General features: G+C 29.5%; 1 protein-coding gene across 1 annotated transcript in view; it reads right to left on the minus strand.

Annotated features, from left to right (window-relative positions):
- The window catches only part of LOC107441389 (frizzled-4), a 57,576-nt gene that overhangs the window by 18,274 nt on the left and 17,381 nt on the right, over window positions 1-21,921 (minus strand). The gene's annotated exons all lie outside the window — the stretch shown is intronic.

Below are 21,921 nucleotides of genomic sequence, written 5' to 3' on the forward strand. Positions count from 1 at the left end.
TGTTGAACAGTTCCGACAATTAAGTGAAGGAAAGCTTTATTTTAACAAATTGATTTTTCAATTTAAAGGGTGTAAATAAATCTTATCATGGTAAAACCCCAAACTTACGCGCATTCACACCTTACCAGAATTATTTTCACTTCATGTTGGTGCACCTTGAATTTCTTCTGTAAATTGTTTACAATTCGAGAACGAGTTAGAGTGAAGTTATAGTTTACTTACCCGCTACGATACATTTTTGCGTTAAAATATTTTATTTTATCTCATGACCGGCGCAGAACAATTGACTCAATTCTGAGAATATCATTGCTCAATTCCGTAGCCTTGTAATTTTAAACACAGAAGACAAGAGAACTCCTAGATCAAGAATTGGGACAAACTGGTATTCGTGTAGGACTTTTTGATGGAACTAACCCATAATTGCTTTACTTGGAGAGGGAAACCACGAAATCTCTCGAATAGTTTGACGACCAGGGGATTCTAACCCATAGTCCACTATTTTACGTCAACCTGTGGATGGCGCGAGTGATATGTAGAATTCGTATCGACCAGCCAACACTGGGATTCGAATTTGCGTCACCTTATTGAGAGGCGAGCTCTATATCCCCTGAGCAACCAAGGCTTTGATGTTAAAATACGCTGTTTTTTTTTGTTGAGTAATAATTAACCTGGCACTAAACATCTTCTCAGGCCACCCAGGATTTCTCCTTTAATGCTACTTTGATTACAGTCAATATGAAAGTGTTTCGAATACATGCTCAAATATAAAACTGTTGCAAATAAATTTTTAAGTACCGAATTATTACGTAAAAATTACAAAAAATTTACAAAATAATGATTATTGTAAAGAAATTGTACGTATATATTAAATATGTTTTTTAAACAAACTGTTTTAATATTAAATTGCTTCTAATGCGCAGGAAAATATGTGTAGCCTATAAACAAACACACAAAAAAATTTAAATTAAAAAAAAAGGTGAAAAAGTAACTCATGCTCTGTAAAAAATTGATCTCAGCACCGAAAATGGCTGTGAAACCATTTCAAATCTTAAAATACATTAAAATTTTTTACAGTGTTCCCAAAACAGGCTTAAAAAAATATTTTTGTGTCCCGAATAACAATTCTTGCATGAATTTTCTTGATAAATTGCTGATGTAAAAATATCAAATTTGAATTATGGAAAACCCTTCAAAAAATATATCATTTTGGAATATCGCTTCGATTCCAGTCTGATTTTAATGTAATTAAATATTTGTCAAATGTAATTAGATTTTTTTTAAAAATATTGATTAATATGCCCGGATGAATTTGAAATTTTCCGAATTTTCACATTTTAAATTTTTTTAATTGTAATTGTATATTATTACAATAATATAATTGTATTACATGATTCAATTATGTATTATGCGCAATATAATTAAAAATTAATAATATGATTGCATGCATTGTACTAATTAAAAATAACCTCCATTTTTGTCATTAGCTATTTTTATTAACGAAAATAATAATGTTTCTCATTTGAACACGAAACCACCAGTTAAAAAAGCATTATTTTCGTACGATTTAGTGCAATAAGTGAAATTAATGGAATTTAGAAAATTTATACAGCTTTTACAAAAGGCATTATTTGGCTCTCCATTGATCAAATGCTAGTAATTTATGATAATTATTTACTCTAATGCACAAATGTCGGATTGTTGTCATGGATATGTATAAAGAGTTTTAATGATTTAGTTAAAAAGTATGAACTATGAGAAACTCCTGTCCTACAACTTAAAATCAATTATTGTTTATTAATTAATTTTAAAAAAATTACAGTCGAATAACGGCCGATTGGTTGCTAAATTCATTAAAATGATGTTTTTTCTCAAATTGAATTCCATTTACAATGTCGGGAGAAGATCAGTTTTTTCTAAAAGCCCCATAATTAATTTTTTTACTGACATACTATTATTACAAAATCGGGGGAGATTTAATTCTCTCCACAAGTTTCTACGAAACAATCATTGAAAAGGAGGAATAATTCTGATAAAAGGTCAAGTGTTGTTTCAACGTTTTCAAAGTGAACCGACTAAGCGGCAAATCTCAGTCAGTTGAAGAAGTTCAGCAAATATAAAGAATAATATCCTGATAAGAAAGCTTTTTGCCAATATCAACAGAAATGTCAGTTAAATTATCTTTGGTGAGCTTCATCTCACCTTTTTGTAAGACCGCATTCAAAAATAGATTTCAATCGGAACTTATTATCTTATGGTTCGTTCAAGAAAGCGGTTATTTCTCTCCTTATAACGTCTCCAGCTTTTTGTATACTTTTTTCTTTTTTATTGACGAGCTCATTTTTAATCAGGTAAAGGGTGGTTTGTTGAAATTCAATTCTAATTTTTAACAAGATCCATCGAATGATACAATAGTGAGAGGAGCACTCAGAAAAAAAAAATAGTGAGAGGAGTAAAAAATAGTGAAAAAGAATAATGAGAGGAGCACTTTTTTTAAAACAAAATAGAATAGAACACACTAAGTAATAAAATCACGTAAAAAAGCAGGAAAAAAAATGTAAATGAAAATCAGAACAAAACATAAAATGAAATCTATAAAGCGATTGGCGAATTCAAATGAACTTTTCAATGAAAATGTTCAAGAATGATTTAAAATATTTTCGTAATAAGATTGCCAGATTGCAAAATATGAAAACAGTATTGATATATTGTGTTGTTATTGCTTTGATATATTTTGTTTGACTAGATTGATACAATATTAAAAAGCTCCCCTTTTTGCGGATATAATCGTGTGAGCTGATGAAGAGATTATATCTTTTTTTTTCTTCGGATTTTTATTAAATTTCTTTTAAAAAATTTTTTAAAATTTTTTTAAAATTTTTTTAAAAATAATTTTCTTTTTTTTCCTTATTCTGTAATTTTTTCCCCCTGTTTTCGCCACTTTTTGAAGTTGAAGGAAATATACCGATTCTTTCCTGTTTTTTGGACGAAAACAAAATCAAATATTCTCCTTTCATTTTATTTAAAGCCATCAGTTTCCTCGATTTGAAGTTTCTCAATTTTCTTTCCTCTCTTCAAAGGGACGCTTGAGCATGTGATGGCAGACTATCCTATTCTATAGATAGGTACTTTATTTACATAGCACTATGAGGACGTTGAGGGAAATATCTCATCACAATTTGTGAGGTCACTTCCTCAATTTAGACATAGATCTGAAGGAAATTTTCTCCAGCACCCGTGGTACTGCTTAGTGACCCACCACAAGACTTTCAATATTACTGATTTTACGAGCGCGTGTATCGTATGTACTCGATCATCGAACCCCGACCCCTTCGGACCGGAGTTCGATTCTCTAACCACTGGATTGCCACAGCCCCCTATTCTTTGAATCTAGGAAAAATAGGACCCCGGAAGAAGAGGTTCCGGTAGAAAGGTACTTGTGTAGGAAAAAATGTTTGAAATGAGGTGATGAGATTGAAGCGCCTTTTTCCTATTTTATTCCAAGTTAAGTTTTTGTTGTTGCACTGATTTAAAATGCAATTTTTTTTTCAATTTTGTTTCTCATTTATGAAATTTATTCATTAAAAATTGATTAAATTGAGATGCAGAAATATTTATAAGAAGTATATATTCGAAAATCTTGATTCTAAAAGGATAGTGTTAGTCTAAAGTGTTAAATAAGAGTTAAAATTAGGTTACGGGTAAACTTGGCACTTGAGTCTAATGTCTTGGGAGAGAAGGGTGTGCAAATCAAATTTTTGCGTATAACGTGACGCCTAATAGGAATTTTTCCATTGATTTCCTTTATTTTTGTTTGTTATTATTTTTTTTTTAATAACAATTGGTAACATCCCCGATTTTCTTCGAAATGGCAGTGTTTCAGATAAACAATGTCAGGTTTGGCCAACGGTTGCTGGGTAGACTATTAGGATCGCATTAGATTCATTTTACTGTATTTTTCTCTATTTGTTATCTTTTATTTATGGTATTAGAAAGAAAAAGAGTTATAAAATCAAAATATAATATGTCCTAAATATTGCATTAATGATAAATGTAAAAAAAATATTGCTTTATTATAATATCTCCTAAAATATTGAATAAAAAGGGGCAGATATATTTACTATCAAGTTTAGGTTTGGCCCCCGATTCCTCATGGACTATGCCAAAATTTTGGATCCAAAATTATGTCTCATGGACTATGCCATGGATGGTATGCCAAAATTGGCTGCAAAGGAAGCGAAGGAGAGCAGCAATCTTTGGTAATAACAAAAGTGAATTTTAAAATAAATAATCATTATATTTATTATGCAATATTTGATATTCATGAAAAGGTTAAATTAAATTTAAAAACTATATGACAATATCATTAAAAAAAACTTCATTTTCAAAATATATTGATAAAAATATATCAAGAAACTATATAACTTTTATAATCTGAAGACTGCTATTATTTCCAATAGGTCCACTCCCAATGACTTCGGAGACTCGAGCTATTATGGTATTTATAACCTGGTTCGAATCCCATCGATGGCTGATCGATACGAATTCCGCATCCGGCTTGCACCGACCACAGTGCTGACGTAAAATATCCTCAGTGGCAGACGGATCACGGGTTAGAGTCCCTTTGTCGTCAGACTAACCGTGGGAGGTCTTCATGCTTTTCCTCTCCACCTAACGCAAATGCTGGTTAGTTCTATCAAAAAGTCCTCCCCGAAGGTAAATTTCTTCCAATACTTGATCCAGGAGTACCCTTGTCTTCTGGATTGAGTTCAAAATAACAGGCAGTTGAATATATAAGGAGTTGAACATTAGTAGTCGTGAATCCCAAAAAATTGGGTCGGCTGTGCAGCAACGAATATAAAATATGATATAAAAATTGTAAAAAGAAATACAGTCGAACCCGTTAGAGTGAACTGTCTACCAACTCATCTGTAAGTCCATTATAAACGATGGTTCATTATTTCCAATTTCCTTCAAAAAAAATTTTTTTTTAGTTTATTGTTGGATGAAATGATTGCACTAGTACACAATTTAAATTATCAACTCAATAAATGAATAACATATTTCTTGCGCATCACAGAATTGCTGCTCATAGTCTTCTAAATCGAATGATAAAATAAATGAAGTTGAATATGAGTGTCGAGAACAATTTATCAAAGTGGTGATGCTACACATCGTACTCTCTCAACAGAAGATTTCTTCATCTATTTAAACTATCTCTCTTAATTACCCCTTAATAGTGAACTGTTTGGGAAACCCCGCATTAAGTCCACTTATAGACGGTTGTTCAATATAGCCATATTCTTTGAAAAATTATTTTTTACCGCACGATATTAGTACTATTGGAAATAGTGATTAAGATAGTACATAATTCTTTGGAAATTATTAACTGATTAATTAAAATTAAATCAAATATTAAAGTTATATTTTATGAAAGAAACTAGTAATTTTCGATTGACTACAATTCGATTTTAAGTAGAGTTCACCAATTTACATATCAACAATTAGTAAAGAATACACTAGTCCTCATTTTCTGGGGAAAAGAAAATTCAATAGCAATTTCATTTTCGAGATAAAATTTCTTATTCTTCTTTAACATGGGGTAAGAATATGTAGCGTAAAAACTTGTTCGCTCTTGTTTAAAAGCTAGGAGATTGAACCTTAGAGAAATTTAAGCTTGAAATTTAACCTTAGAGAAATGAAAAAAGGAAGTGAAGAAATGAAATTGGTTATAAACGAACTGTACCAATTTTTCAGTTGTCAACCATATTGTTATTTAAATGAAGGTACTTTATTTATGTCGCACAAGAGCTGTACAATGGGCAATTGGCGACAGTCTGGGAGACATCTCTGAGGATGATCCGAAGACATGCCAACGCAATTTTGATCCTCTGCAGAGGGGATGGGATGGCTCCCCTGCTTTGGTAGACCGGTGACCTGCGCGCAAATTCGAGCACTTTACGGTAGAACAGTTTCACGTGGACTGATAGAACAGTTTCACGTGGACAGTTTCACGTGGACTACCTACGCAGGGTGATCAAAGTGGTCACCCACCCGTTTACTGACCATAGATGCTTGACATCAGTGTTCTACTGGGAACCGTTTCTTTGCGACCAGTCCCCTGCGGAACCATAAAAGTTGAGAAAGGGGAATAACAAGGCATTGGACTAAATTCCTAAGTATGTTAATTAGAAAAATTAAGAAAAGGGCTAGAAAAAGGAACATCTAAAAAAGTTCACTATATCCCATGCCATAGTTCGACTACATTTCGATCATATTTAATCCCATTCCAATTTTTATATCCTCCCTATTACGACGTCTTTTAAATGAGGAACTTATTATCTTATAATGATGAAAAGGGAATATCCCAATGTAAATCCCCCCTTACTGTATCTTTTCATCACAATGTAGGGGAGCAGGTTTTGAGCATTCTTATTAACTACTGAGAGGAATGAGGGGAATAATTAATGGAACCTAGCATAGCAATTTAAAACCAATTTAGGCTTGAAAAGCAAATAGATAGCAAGCCCGTTGCATGATTCTCGTCGACAAATGGTCTACATTTTGAAGTAATTCTACCCCGCGGGTTTAATCATCTATCTTCTTAGTTTTTTTATTTTTTTTTTATTTTGCAGTCTTATGGCAGGATTTTCTTTCAGATTGTTGACGAATTAGGGTACTCCAAAAAAGCTTTTTCGAGTATGTACCTTGAGTTGGTAAATCAAAAGTTTGTTCTTCAAATTGATAAAATGCGAATTTTAACAGTAAATCTACTTTTTTATTTCTTTAATTTATATTAAAAGCAACTTTTATGCGTCATAAAATTGAAAGTGAAATTGTCTTTAAAGAAAAAGTACTCTGCACAAAATAAAGACAGAGAGAGAGGGGGGGGGAGAACTCATAACTTTTTGAATCGATTGATTGCATTTTGTAATATAGTCGAATTTGCTTATAACTAGCACCAGCATTAGCTGAAGTGACAGCAACATTTGCTCGCTGTAATCAAGAGCTCATACAAAACGGATTCGTGAAAAAAGTCGCAAAAGTTCATACATACTTATAAATGAAATACTAAATTTATTTGCTTTTTATTTCTGTACAGTACAAAAGATATTAGGTGAGTCACTTTGATCAGTCTCTTGATACGTTTCATAACCAGTCATTCTTTGCTTTCGAAAAAATTTCTTAAAAAAAAAATTATGAAACATTTTATAAAAAACAACTTTACCAATCATTATTCATAAAAGTTTTATGAATCACAAAAGTCGCTAAAACAGGGTTTCACTTGTTAAAATAATTCAAAAGACATAATGCAAACCAAACATTTTCGATTTGTTCGTTAAATCCGGGTTTTCGATAAATCAGGATACGCTATAAGTGACTTTGGCTGCAACTTTGGTTGTGAAATCATTGGCTCATTGTTTAAATTGATAAGATACGAATTTCGTCAGCAAATCTGCTTTCTTAATTTTTTTAATTTTTATATATGAGTCATAAAAAATTGAAATTATCGAAGAGAAAAAAAGTTCACTGCGCAAAATTACGAAAGATCTGATAACTTTTGTTCTAATGATTGGATTTTCACATACTAAGGGACATTCTTAATGATTCGAGCCTTTAACACAATTTAACTCCGCTATAATGAACACTTGGTTGTAGTCTTTCGTTGGCCTGTCTGAATTGTTATTTCATATGCCTATAGTGAACAGCTTATAGTCCTCATTGAATGTATTTAAATAAATGATTACTCAATGTTTAGTCTATGTGATAAGTTCACAAGTATATAAATGATGACTTTTAATATTTAATAAGAAATTAAAACTTATAAAGGGGTGTTTAAAATGAGCCATTTCACTGGATTGAAATAATACAAGTGGTTCTGAAAACAGGCATGCGAGAGAATGAATTGGTTGCAATGAAATTCCAGCTTTTAAGTGAAGCAGTTTTCAAAAATGATGGGAAGTTAAAAAGATAAATATCTAAAAAATTTCCAAAAATGGCAAAAGTTTAAAAGATAAACGTATAAAAAGTTTCATTATAGGGAGACAACTACTTCGTTATATTCAGAATACTTTGAATTTATTTACCTTTCTAATAAAAAATTTGGTTATAAAAAGAAATTCGATGTAAAAAAAACTTTGTTTCAGAAGGACTGCAAACAATATATAAAGCAAATTAGCACAATTCTTATTTCCAACAATACCATTGAAATATGCTAAAAAATATTTTTTAAAGGTTTTGGATGTAGTGAATCATCGTTAATAGTCAACTTATTGCTGGGTCAACAGATGGTTCACTACAGCAGAAGATACATTAAGCAGAAGCCTTACATTACGAAGACATACATACATACACAACATACATAAAAAAGATATATTAAGTAGGCTCCTTACATTAAGAAGACATACATAACATACATTAAAAAGATACATTAAGCAGACGCCTTACATTAAGAAGACATGCATACATACAGAACATACACAAAAAAGATATATTAAGTAGGCTCCTTACATTAAGAAGACATACATAACATACATTAAAAAGATACATTAAGCAGACTAAAATATAAATTATTAAAAAGAGTACTCTCGTTTTCTAAATAAATATACAGATAGATTTGCAAAAATATGGAAGATAAAACAGCCGCTTAAGTTGCTATTTTTTCAAACTAAATAACATCAAAAAAGTCTTATTTTTATAAATTTTCATTTTTCATGAGTTATTTGACAGATTCCGTACAAATTTTGGATATTGTCATTTATAGCTAAAAAGTATTTCTTTTTTTTTTCAGTTCAAATTCTTTTTAACCATTGTTAAAATAAATAATAATAATAATAAAAAAAAACAATAATTTATTAAAACTGTATTTTACGTATCTTCGGATAAAGGAATAAGTGAGTTTTATAACTGTGCGAAAAAATGAATTAATTAAAATTAAGTACACAAAAAATTAATAAATAATAATGATAAATAAATAACATTCAGTGACCCAAAATTTTGACCAGTCTCTTGACTAAACTATTGGAATCCCCCCATTATGGCTACATTTTTTGAAATATCGTTAAAATGTCCAATTTCATAATTTTAAATATCGTCTCTAGAAATATTTCAGCTTTATTAAGATTGTATGTCAGGAGAAGAAGTTATTGATCAATCAAATAGCTGTAAAACCTCTTCAAGTAAAGCATAATTAAGAATTAATCCCTCGAAGATTGTAAGTCTATATAAAAAATATTATTGATCAATCAAATAGCTGTAAAACGTCTTATAATAACGAAAAAAATCCCAAAACAAGATTGCGTGTTTTCGAATCTCAATTAGACATTTTACGACATTAGCTCTGCATTTTGGATTTTATCGATTTTTTAAAAATAAATTTTGGAATATCATTTGATCTTTCAAAAATATGGGAAATTTGGTAAAAAGAAATACCGTTTGATAATTTTTAGAACATCCATGGATCAAAAAAGCAATAAAAAAAGCGGTCTGTCACATGATTTAATTTTGCCTATGTTTAAATTTTTTTCATATTTACTTTTATTAAATTGACAAAAATAGATTGGATTATGTTGAAAACTTTTTTTTAACTTAAATGACATTAAAGATAAAATGGAAAAATGTATAAATTTTATTTTCTCGAGGAAACAAAAGTGAAAAATTTAATTAAAATGTGCAATAAAAATTAAAGAAAAGTGAAAATCAAATATTGAGACGCAATTTTTAAGAAACATTGAAAGATATTTTAAAAATATCTCTAACAAGTATGTTTTACATGTAAAGCCTGCATAAAGAAACGTTTTTTTACTGAATTATATTTAAAAAAAGGACTTACAAATAATTTTTCATTCTGTAAGTTTTAATCTCTCTTTAAAAACTGAATCATATTTAAAATATTTAAGAGAATTTTTATTACTTTTTGAAAAAATGCTGATTATTCATTTTATGAATATATTTTTTTAGAAAAAAAAATCACAATTCCTGAGTATTTTATCATTCTAACTTGGAGATAATCTTACATTTTTCATGTTTCAGAAAACACTGAATACTAAATCAAATATCAATTATTTATGAAATTATTTTTTTTATTATTATTAAATTAAAAAAAAATAAATAAATAAAGCCGGAAAACAAAATAATGAAAATATATAATCCCGTCCTCAGCTCACACGATTATATTGCCAAAAAAGGGTGCTTCTCATATTGTATTGATATAGCCAAAGCAGAATATATCCATACAATAGTGTGAAGAGCATCAAAAAAGTTGGAAAAAAAAAAAAAAAAACAAGACAAGCAAAAAATGCAAATAAATAAATAAATTTTAAAAAAATGCAAATTAAAGCAATCAAACAAGAATAGAAAATAAAAATCAAGAGAATACAGAATAAACACAAACAGTAATATATAAAACGAGTAGCGTGCATTTTTAAAAATGATTTAAAATACTTTCGTAATAAGTTTGCCAGATTACAAAATATGGTAATAGAAGCGCAAATAGAGTTTGAGGAGATCTATTTCTGGTGCATTCTTATTGAAGTACAGAAGCTAGCTGGATTTGTTAGTTGGATTAGCCTGAACTGATAATCTAGTATATAAACTGTATCCAGTATAACATCGCAAGGCAATAATGTTATACTTGATATTTCAAAGTCTGTTATAATTAATAAGGTTGCGTTTTATTTATAAATTTTTTTATATGGATGATTTTAGAGAATATAGCAACATTTAATGAAAGACAATTCTTTATCTTAAAAAATTCTTTATTAAATATTGGAAGACTTTCAGCCACGGATTTGCTCGAATAGGATTTGCACATGGTAAAAATATAAATTAAGTTAACAAAGAATTTTTAATTAAAGCTTATAATGATTTAATATAGAATTTAATTACATTAGTTGGATATCCATTTTTTCTTTGCAAATTTTGTTTATTTTCGTTTATTATATTTCCTTTCATTCTATTCACCGAATGAAAATTGGTATTTAAATAAATGTTCTTAGAAACATTAGAATTCCATGTTTTTAGTTTATTTATATTATATTTAAAATTATTTCCTATAACGCATAAACAACAACGCGGATATTTTCATCTTCTGTAATATTCAATTAATATTATCATTATGATTACGGAGCACGATAATTCCTCGGAATAAATATTGTTTAACAAAATTAGACGATTCTGGAAATTAAAGATAATTAATTCATCGATAAAACTAAAAGCAAATTAATATCAAGAATACAATTTTTTCACAATAGTGCAAAAATAAATTAGCTAATAGTGATGGATAATTAGATTCTATCAATATGAACAAAAATATGTTTTCCATTGCAAGGATAATTATTAAAAAGACAAAAGTTAACTAGAATTTCCCAATAATCAAAATCGCAATTAAGGATATATTTATAATCATAGTAATAACTTAAAAGAACATCTCTTAGTTTAGAAAGGGGAATGCTATTAAAGAGATCTTGAAATCAAAGATCGCAATAGAATTAATTTTATTCTGTTTAATAAATTCTAATATGGGTAGATTATTAGTGATAATCCAAGAAAAACCTTCTTTAATATTGTTAATAATTTTATTTAAGTAGTTAGAGAAAGTGGTGCCCGGTTTAGTTAGGTAGGAATTAGACCCACAAGTGATTATTCTAAATTTAATAGTTTTATGAAATTTCGGACTGAGTATTAGGTATGGAAATTATTTATTATTAGCTCTAATAATAAACAATAAAGATTTTTTATACAAAGCTAATTTTTTAAAGGATAATTTTATTATTTAAATTATAAAGCTTAAAATTTTTACTGTTACTTAGCATCTTATTTAAAAGTTCTAAATAGAATTTTTTTTTTTTTTTTTTTTTTTTTGCATAAGATTGCATAATTTTTGTTAGCTTTGTAGCTTTGTCAATGGAAATAATTCCAAAACATTTTTGTTATTGCTTAATTGATCAATTAACTTTAAAAAAAATTGTTGAAATGTTCCAGTCATTTAAATTTTCTTTACTATTAAAAATAAATAAGTAATAAGAAACAGCCCATATCCATTCTGTTACCAAAAGGTAAAGAGAATCTATTTGATATCCTTAAACGAAAATTATTGAAATCATTAAGAAAGTATTTTAGAATTTTTATAATTGATATATGATAAATAGGTCTAAATTTAATGCCTTTTAAGCATAAATTTTTTTCAACTAAGTTTTCCATAATGTTTTAATTACCAGTAATAATATGCTTATGATGTTTATCAACAAATTCAAGATATTTCTCTTCTTCACGGTGACATTCATAATCGGATATATTAATTTTCCCAAATTTTCAATAATATCATTATAATTAAAAATAGTTCTACAGAGAGTTTTATAATATTTATAGCATTTAATTATGCTAGAATCTTTTCATGGATACAAATTTAAAGCATCCTTTTTTGAGGATATAATCTATTTGATATTATTAATGATCTATCTATTATTATATTATATTTATATATTATTTTANAGCTGAATTAGAGATTAAATTAGAATAATTCTGAGTCACAAATGATATCGTTGCCTTTCCTTGATGCATGTATTTGATTAGTCCTAATTAGAAGCCTTCATAACTCAAACATGAATCGTCATTTGATATGAAATTCTTTGTTATGTCCAACAATTGATATAATAATTATGTTATATGATGAATTATATCAAATGGAATATATATATATATATATATATATATATAATCCATTTGATATAATTCATCATATAACATAATTATTATATCAATTGTTGGACATAACAAAGAATTTCATATCAAATGACGATTCATGTTTGAGTTATGAAGGCTTCTAATTAGGACTAATCAAATACATGCATCAAGGAAAGGCAACGATATCATTTGTGACTCAGAATTATTCTAATTTAATCTCTAATTCAGCTATTAATAAAGAAGAAAAATTATCTGTATCCAATGTTATGTTATAATTGTAGGACGTAAATCTATTGGCACGTTTTTTTATTTTATTCTTTTTCAGCGCTGGAGAATTTTGCATCCCAGAGAAAACGTTTTTTCTCGTACCGTCTACGCTTTTTGGCATGTTTGACTCGCTATAATGCATAATCAGAATAACTTAACTAATAGTTGTTGTTAATTGGAATTTTTTTCTCTTTTATGCATGATAGAAGAAAATCTTCCCCCTCACGTCATAGATGAAGAATCGTGTATAGATATAATGAGCTCTTGATAGTTTGGGCGGGGCGCATGACAAAGGCTGCCAATCAAATTCTTCAGTCATATAACAAGGTACATATTAGGTTAAGCTGAGTTGCCACGTGACTTGGGTTTTAGATACTCATTTTCCTCTTTCATCGGTTAACAAGAAGAAATAATAATAGCGATAGAAAAAGTCTTGGAAAAATTCTTTCCTTGCTCCACTCCTGCAGACCTCCCAAAATGAAGAAACCTTTTGACAGGGTTGTTTGTCATTCTCGAATATTTGGTGTCTTATTTACTTATCTTTTATCCAGCTGGGAAAAGTAATGGAACTATCAATTGGTAGAAGGAAAACATCTCATCATTCGTCTCCATATGTTGCTGTCATATTCTTTCATTCCAAAGTTATGATTCAGACGAGAAATCTGTCAACAACGAACAATAAAGAAGAGAAAGAAAAAATTGCCTTATAACTTGCTTTTTCTGAAACGTTGTACTTATTGGGATTGTTTTGTAACACTACTTTGGAAAATAGTTCACTTTAAAAAATACTACTTTTAAAATACCAAAATACTTTAAAAAATACTTTAAAATACTTTAAAAAATACTTCTTTTAATATTCATTTAAACTCCCTCAAAATTTTAAACAAACAAAAAGATTCTTGGTGTTTGCTCATTCCATGGACATCTTATCCCTAAGTATGCTGAACTGACATACCCTTTAAATCAAGCAAACTATTAAACTCTCAAAATTTAGATTTACACCTATGTGTCAACAAGCTTTTGATAATCTTCAAAAAATTTCTTTTCAATACCTTTTGTCCAATTGGAATAAATCATTCACTCTAAATACTGATGCTTCTCATTCTGCTATTGCTGCTGTTTTCTTACAAGAACATAACAACACTCTTCACCCAGTTAGTTAGTTACTATAGTAAAACCCTTTCTTAGTCTGAATAAAACTACGCGGCTTTGAAACTTGAAATTTTTGCTACTTTTAAGGCTATTACTGCATTTAAAACATTTTTATATAACAGACATTTACTTACTGATGCTAAATCATTACTGCATTATTAAAAGATTTAATCTCCTGCTGATTTTAAAATCAGATGGTTACTGCAAACGAGAGTGTATGACTTCATCACATAGCATGTCGCGGGAATTAAAAATGTTTTACCGGATTATATCTCTCGGATTACTGACATTGATTACATCAAAACTCATATTCATACTCAGCAGACTGATGAGCAATTAATCTTACTATTTGTTGAGATCGTTGACTTGACCTTATAACATGATCCAGTTAACGAAATTTCAATTCAAACAATATTTTAATTCAAGCACTATTTCAGGAGCAAACAACTGATTCGCATGTAGCAGAAGTAATCAAATATCTTAAGGACAATTCTCTATTAGACTCATTTAGATCATTTTTTATTGATCCCAAAACTCAACTCCTTATGTTCCGTTCTGTTCAGAAATTACAACCAAGAATTGCTTTTCCACTGTCTCTGAAATCTACGACACTACACATTGCTCACTTTTCTCATTTCGGTTTTGAGAAAACCTATAAATTTCTTACAGAAAAGTATTTTTGGAAAAACATTTATTCCGACTGTAGAAACTATATTAAGTCTTGCGACATCTGTATTCGAAATAAACACCATACACGGTGTATGGTGTTTGATACACCTAAACCAGCTCCATTTCTGAATTAGTGGATTCCAGCATCCCCAGGATAACTTTTTTCACTTGACATTTTAGGTCCTGTTCAAGAAGGTTATGTCCCAACTATTCTTGATAGTTTTGTTCTTTACTCATTAAATAACTTAACAGCAAATTATATCTTGAAGTATTTTATTAATTACATTATCAATCATGGGATACCAGTCTTTACTTTAACTGATCTAGGTACTCAATCCACTGCTGAAATACTTCATAAAATTAACTCATGTCTAGAAATAAGATTAGCATATACAACACAAACAGGCACATCCTGTCGGAAATGCTCAATCGGAAAGAATTAATACCTTTATCAAAGTCACAATTAAGGCATTAAAAGAAAAGAACATCTCATCACTCTCAGTACACCACATGTACAAAGCTGTACACCAGTCAACTGGATTCATTCCAAATCTTCTGTACTTTGGTCGAAGCTTGCCAATTTTTGACACATTTCAACCTGATACTCAAGCACAAATGCTTGCCACTGCCCATTATGTTGGTGAACTTCTTCAACAGACGAAAACAATTTTCGAAATAGCTTATGACAGCCTCCTAATCTCACAGGGTCACCAAAGCAACAGACAACTACCGAAGTCTAACCTTCGAAACATTCAGGTTAATGACATTGTCTGTTTGAAAGATGCATGTACATTCAAATCAAAATTTATTGGTCCACACACCATTGTCAAGAAAATTGATTCCTATATTTTTGAAATTTAATTGCTCAATAATCCTCATTCAGCCACTAAATGTGAACCTATTGATAGACTTCGTACTGCACCACCTACATGCAATAATTTAATTTAGGCCCCTTCAATCTGTTAAACTCAAGATAATACTCCCACACATCAATATAATCTTCGTAATATCTTCGTCATAATCTCGTATATAATCTTTGTCAATAGAATCTTCGTTGTTACTGCAGTATAACTTGTTCGAGACATTTCCTTTTATTCCAATACTTATCTTACACCCTCCATACATATATTTGTTTATGTTCTTCTTAATAAAAAAAGCTTGATTGATGTGGACGGAGTTTCTTCCTCAAATTTTTTGGTTTTTGCTTGGTTTTGGTTTTGTTCTTCAAATTTTTTGGTTTTAAACACATCCTGAAGGGCCTTCAGTAAATTGTTTGTAGAGATTTGCAGCTTTTTCCATCATTTGGTTTATATTTTCCTTCGCCTTACAGAGACCAATTACCCATTCTTTCTCGTAAAACTAATTTCAAACCTTCCTTACTCAATTGCTAATATATAAATATAATAATTAAAAAAAAACATTGCATAAATAAAATTTTAAAAGAAAATAGGGGTAGAAATAATACTAATTCAAAACACTAGTTAAAAAAATTGCAAATAAACTAAGTAACAACAATTATACATATGTAGGTTATCTAAATAAAAATAGATATAGTTGTTCCGTTCCTTCAAACACAAAATACATATTAATTAAACAAATAAAAATTTCTTAATGGCTCTTGTACTCCCTACTTCCTCCAAACGTAACTTTCATGAATGTTCTTATTCGTTATTCAACACCATTGCTACATTTCTTTCATAGACATGTTAATTTTAGTTTTTTTTTAAAGTACTTTTAATTAGAAACCACAAGGGCGGTAGCAAAACAATTTTTTTCGTGTTAATTCTACTGAGAGAAGGTACACTTAACCTTTTTTTTTTTTAAGAAAAACTGATTTTTTATCATTTTATTTTATTTTCAATTCTCCCATTCACCACAACAATAAAATTCAGTACTGGTTTGTCGCGTGTGAGATAATTTTTTTTCTTCATTCTTTGGAAATTACTTCTGTTTATGCTGATTTTTTTTTCTTGTCTTTATCATTTGTAAATAATCATTATACACTTTTTATGCACCTTTTGTGTCTCGAACATTACGTAATCCGGGTTGAAATGTATACATATTCTTGCATATGAGCATTGCACTCTAATATCGTATTTTTAGTTTGTAAGTACACATGTAAACATATTCAGCTTTATTTTTTTGTTATTCTAAATTAGTGGATAAGAGCATTTTAGTTAGCCTATAATTCTAGTTGATGAAGCTGCCAACACAAATTTATTAGTTCATATAGTGTGTTTTAGTTTAATGATGAATCTACATATAAATTCGTATTTATAATACACTTCAGCATTTTTTTCCATGTAGCAGAAATCATGCAAATAACAAACTATGATAATACCTTCAGTAACCACTCTAGCTTTGCTCATGAACGATACTGCCTAGATTTCCTCGACTCATCGATTTGTCTGATTCAAACACTATGATTCAGATGCTTGAAGTCTGAGTTCAACGAGAGTCTAAAAGATCTCAACACATCAGCAAGTAACACATTCATTACCTCCATACCAAGACTTCTCTTATCATTGTACGCTTTTGCATGATGACAAATTTTAAAAGAAAGTTTTTACATACCTTATTTTAAAATTCGAAGTTTTTTTTTGTGCTCATAGAATAGTTTAACTAACTATTATTTTATCTTAAGTTTTATTGTCATTTTGACATTTTAGCAAACTGTAACCTATTTTATTTCATTTAGCTGGTCTGTGTTTGTTGTGTTGAATCGCCCATATTATTAAACTTCCTTTATCTTGTCATTGGTGACACCCTTAAATTTATAAATCTCTTTTGAGATTATTTTACCCTCTAAATTTTGGAATTTACTTATAAATCCCTTTGGGGATGTAGGTTTACTAATCCCTGTTCTGCGTGTCTGGGGCTTGGATTGATGTAAAATTTTCTTAGATTTCTTGTCTATGAAATACCAAACATTCAATTCCATTTGTTTTTATTTGTATTTTTCAATTGTATACTCGTCATCTCTACTGTGTTAATTTTATTACGAGTATTTTGTGCACAACCTATATAATATAAACTACTTTTTTTTTCTAGTCAAAAATGCGGAGTTGACTTATACAATGGGTGGACATATACACCTGGCAATACAGTTGAGCCTCGGTGGATAGAGCGTTCGCCTTCCAATGAGGTGAACCGGGATCAAATCCCAGCTTCGATACGAATTCCGCATCCGGCTCACACCGTTCACAGTGCTGACTTAAAACATCCTCAGTGGTAGACGGATCATGGGGTAGAGTCCCCTTGCCGTCAGGTTAACCCTGGGAGGTTTTCGTGGTTTCTCTCTCCATGTAACGCAAATGCGGGTTAGTTCCTTCAAAACGTTTTCCTCGAAGGCAAATTTCACCCAATACTTGATACAGGAGTTCCCTTGTCTTCTGGATTGGGCTCAAAAGTACAAAGCTACGGAGTAGAACATTAGTAGTCGTAAACCAAAAATTGGGTCGGCTGCTCAACGACGGTTATAAAAGAAAATATAAAAGGAAATACGGTAGTTTCAAGCTACGTTGATAGACAAATAAACAGTTTTCATTATTTATTTATTTTTACTTTAAAAAATTGCAAACAATGAAAGGGCATGACAATTACAGTAAGTTGAAATAAAAAAGTAAGATTCGTGCCATTTTACGTTTCGCAAAAACAAAATAAAAAAGAAAGAAGCAAAAGAAGATTTAGAAAGAAAAAAATGAAGAAATCGTGTGTAGAAATCTAAACAACGAGTCAAGATGCAATTATAATCCTCGTAATTTCGTTTTCTTCTTTGCAAACAGATCCTTAGACGAAACAAGAAAATGAGGGATATGAAAAATGTTTAAAATACCTAAGGGGGTCATTTATGATGATTCCTTATGATCGTTACGAGAGATTTTAATGATAACTCGTTTAAGAGTAACGTCGAAACTTGATGATCATCAGATGAAGATAGAATTATGTTTGATGGTGAAATTCTTTTTCTGGGGAAGAAACAATAAATCTTACAGATGTAAAATAATGCATTTAATGATTTTGGAAGAGCTTTTTAATATTGTAACTATGTTTGTGTTTTTAAAAAATGAACTTTCTGAGACCGATTAGGATGAAAAATACTTTTCACTAAAATGACGTAAAAACAAATCTCTTAAGACAACAATTTAATTAGAAATTATTTATTGAAATTCTAAAATTTCACCGATTATGATTGGGTGATGACTTATTGTATCGCAAGATAATAAATCTATTTGCGAAAATTATATAAGTTCCTTAAAAAAAAAAAATAATAATAAATCAGACCGAGTGTTTACCAAGCATAAATAACGGAATGAGGAGTCTTCCAGCAATATTAATGCAACACAAGCAAATGTCGAGAGTCACAGCAAAGTCTTTATTTTGTGAAAGGTCAATACGAAATCGTACCTTTAAATAAAAATTGCTATTCTATAATAATGCCAAATACCATTCAAATAAGTTTTATAAATGAATATTTTGGATAATTTAAAATAAGTTTAGTTACCTGAAAAGGTTGACAGTTTTGTTTGCATTTTTCATGGCTTCTCTTATGCAGATGAAAGAAGGGCTTTTAATCATCTTCATTTAATAATGTCTTCAAAACAATCATCAGGTTTTCATATTTAGTTTTTCTTAATTCACAATTATCCAAATCAGTTTTTGGCATTTTCAGAAATAATACATTTTAATGCACAGTAGTTATTTTGCTAACTACATAATTATATTACTTTAAATTTTTATATGAAATGTGTAGAATTTCAAAAGTCGCTAAGTACGATATTTCTGAAATTAATTTTAAAAAAATTTTATTTTCCACTTTTTTATTTAAAGTATAGAAGTTATATAAGGTACTCTATTATCAAAAGTTTGATAAAAAATAAGTTCCGGTAACATTAAAAAATTATACCGAAATTCAAATTGGCTGAGGAAAGAGGTCTCTTTCAATTTAATGCAATGCAATTTACATAATCTACTGGTCGATAATTTTAAGGGGCAATGTCAGTGTTCATATCCATCGTCAAAGTCTCCTTATTCACCGTATTTTACACACTTGTGACTCCTTTTTGTGAAGAAATATTAACGACAGAATTTACGATAATAACCTCCAAAACTATCTTATCGTAAAAATGCTTTTCAGTATGAGGATTCTTTAACAATGATCTTAAGACACGGTTCTCAATTGATCAATAATCACTGGCAGCAATCAGTAAGCAGGTGGGTGATCACTTTAATGCGAAGGGTGTCGCGTTAATTTCTCGCTCACAATTCGTCATTGGGACGATTCACAGCACAATTCGCCGCAGACGCAATTCGTCGCAGGCACAATTCATGGCGATAACAATTTGGCTAAGACACATCTCTCGCTGGTAAAATTCACCTTCAGCACAATTCGCCACTCGCATTATTAGTCACAGGCACAACTCGTCGTTGTGATATTTGATTTCTATGAAGTACATCTATTTACAAAGAAAAAACTCCTGCATTGTCTACAAAGCTTATTAAATATTTGTAATCGTTCAAATAATACCTGGGAGTGTGTGATTTACTTATGGTTATTTACAAGGGCATAAGCAATGCTTGCGTAACAAATTAAACTTCCTTATTAATTTGTTTTTAAACGAAAAAAGATTTTTGTTGCTACTTCTTAAGCAACCGGCAAAATAATTTCTTGAAAAAAATGTACAGTGCACAAAAAAAAAAGAAGAAAAAAAACGGACTCCTTGAATAATTTTTAATCTAATGATCGGATCTTCATCTTCTAGAACTGATTCTTCGTGGCACGAAGGGGTAACCTCAAATATAATAATTAATAAGTACAGACGGTATTTTAAGTTATGAAATCAGCCACACATATATATATATATATATTTATGGCATTTATGGCTGTAACCTTCATAAACACAAAAGTGAATAAACATACCCTTTATTCAACGGATTCAGATTTTTGACCCCCAAAATATAGGGGATAGCCAAGATGTAGGAAATATGGTACACATAGCTTGGTCAAGAGAGTGGTCCAAAGTTTGGACCCCTTAATGTTAATTTTACTTTTTTCATATTTCGCCATATCTCGAGGAAATTTCAAGCGAATTGAAAAATTTTGACACGCATTTATAAAATTCGTTTGTTCAAAGATTTCAGTAAATATTTATTAGTTTTCATTATTTTATAACAGTTGCACAAATTTTGAATTGTTAGGTATAAATTTTTTTCACCCTTTTAAAGTATCTAATATTACATGGAAAAATACAAAATTTGAGTAAAACTGGTGGAATAGTTCCTGAGAAATCGAATTTTAAATATACGACTTTTTAAAAATTTGATTTCTCCATTTCGCTCAAATTTTGTGTTTTGCCATGAAAAATTACATACTTTACAATGAAGTAAATAAATTTATGCCTTACAATTCAAAAATACTAAATAACTACTTCTAAATAAAATATTATTAAATAAAACTATTATTTTTTTTACACTTAAACACTTTATTTTTAAACTTATATTAAAAGCGTCATTCAAATATTACGAAGACTTGTGTTCTAACAATTTTGAACCTCCTTCTCAGGAAAATAAGACTAACCACTTCCCATGATTACATTTCCATAATTAATTCCCTCTCCTTGTTTTTCGCATTTACTTTCAATTTTACTCTAATAATCTAACTTAAGAAAAAAATTAATTAAATAATGTGACATTTCAAAAGACAAAATTTACGTTTTAATTTATTTTATAAAATTGTCTGGAATTCTCTTTAGGAAAGTTTGATGTTTTCCTTCCTTGTTTATAAATCTTAAACTTGATCTAAAAGTTATTTAAAAAAAATTCCGATCTTTTCTTTTCCCAAATTTAACTTTAATTACAAATCTTTCCATGTTTAAATTTTTTTCTTTCTAATTTCTTCGTTACATTTCTTTAAAAAGGAAAAAAATGTATCCAAGCATTGTTGCTTATGGTTACTCTGTCTCATTGTTGCTTAAGTAACAATTAGCCTCTTAGGTGATTCCATAATATTTGAATGACCATAAATGTCTCTTTTGGACAAATATGTATTTCATCTGGAAATTTTGGCTGCGACGAATATATATATATATATATATATATAGATATATTCCTTGTATTTGTGTGTTTGTTTTTGTTCCCAATAAAGTTTGTTTT

This window comes from Parasteatoda tepidariorum, chromosome X2 (assembly GCF_043381705.1).
Source record: "Parasteatoda tepidariorum isolate YZ-2023 chromosome X2, CAS_Ptep_4.0, whole genome shotgun sequence".
Lineage (NCBI taxonomy): Eukaryota > Metazoa > Arthropoda > Arachnida > Araneae > Theridiidae > Parasteatoda > Parasteatoda tepidariorum.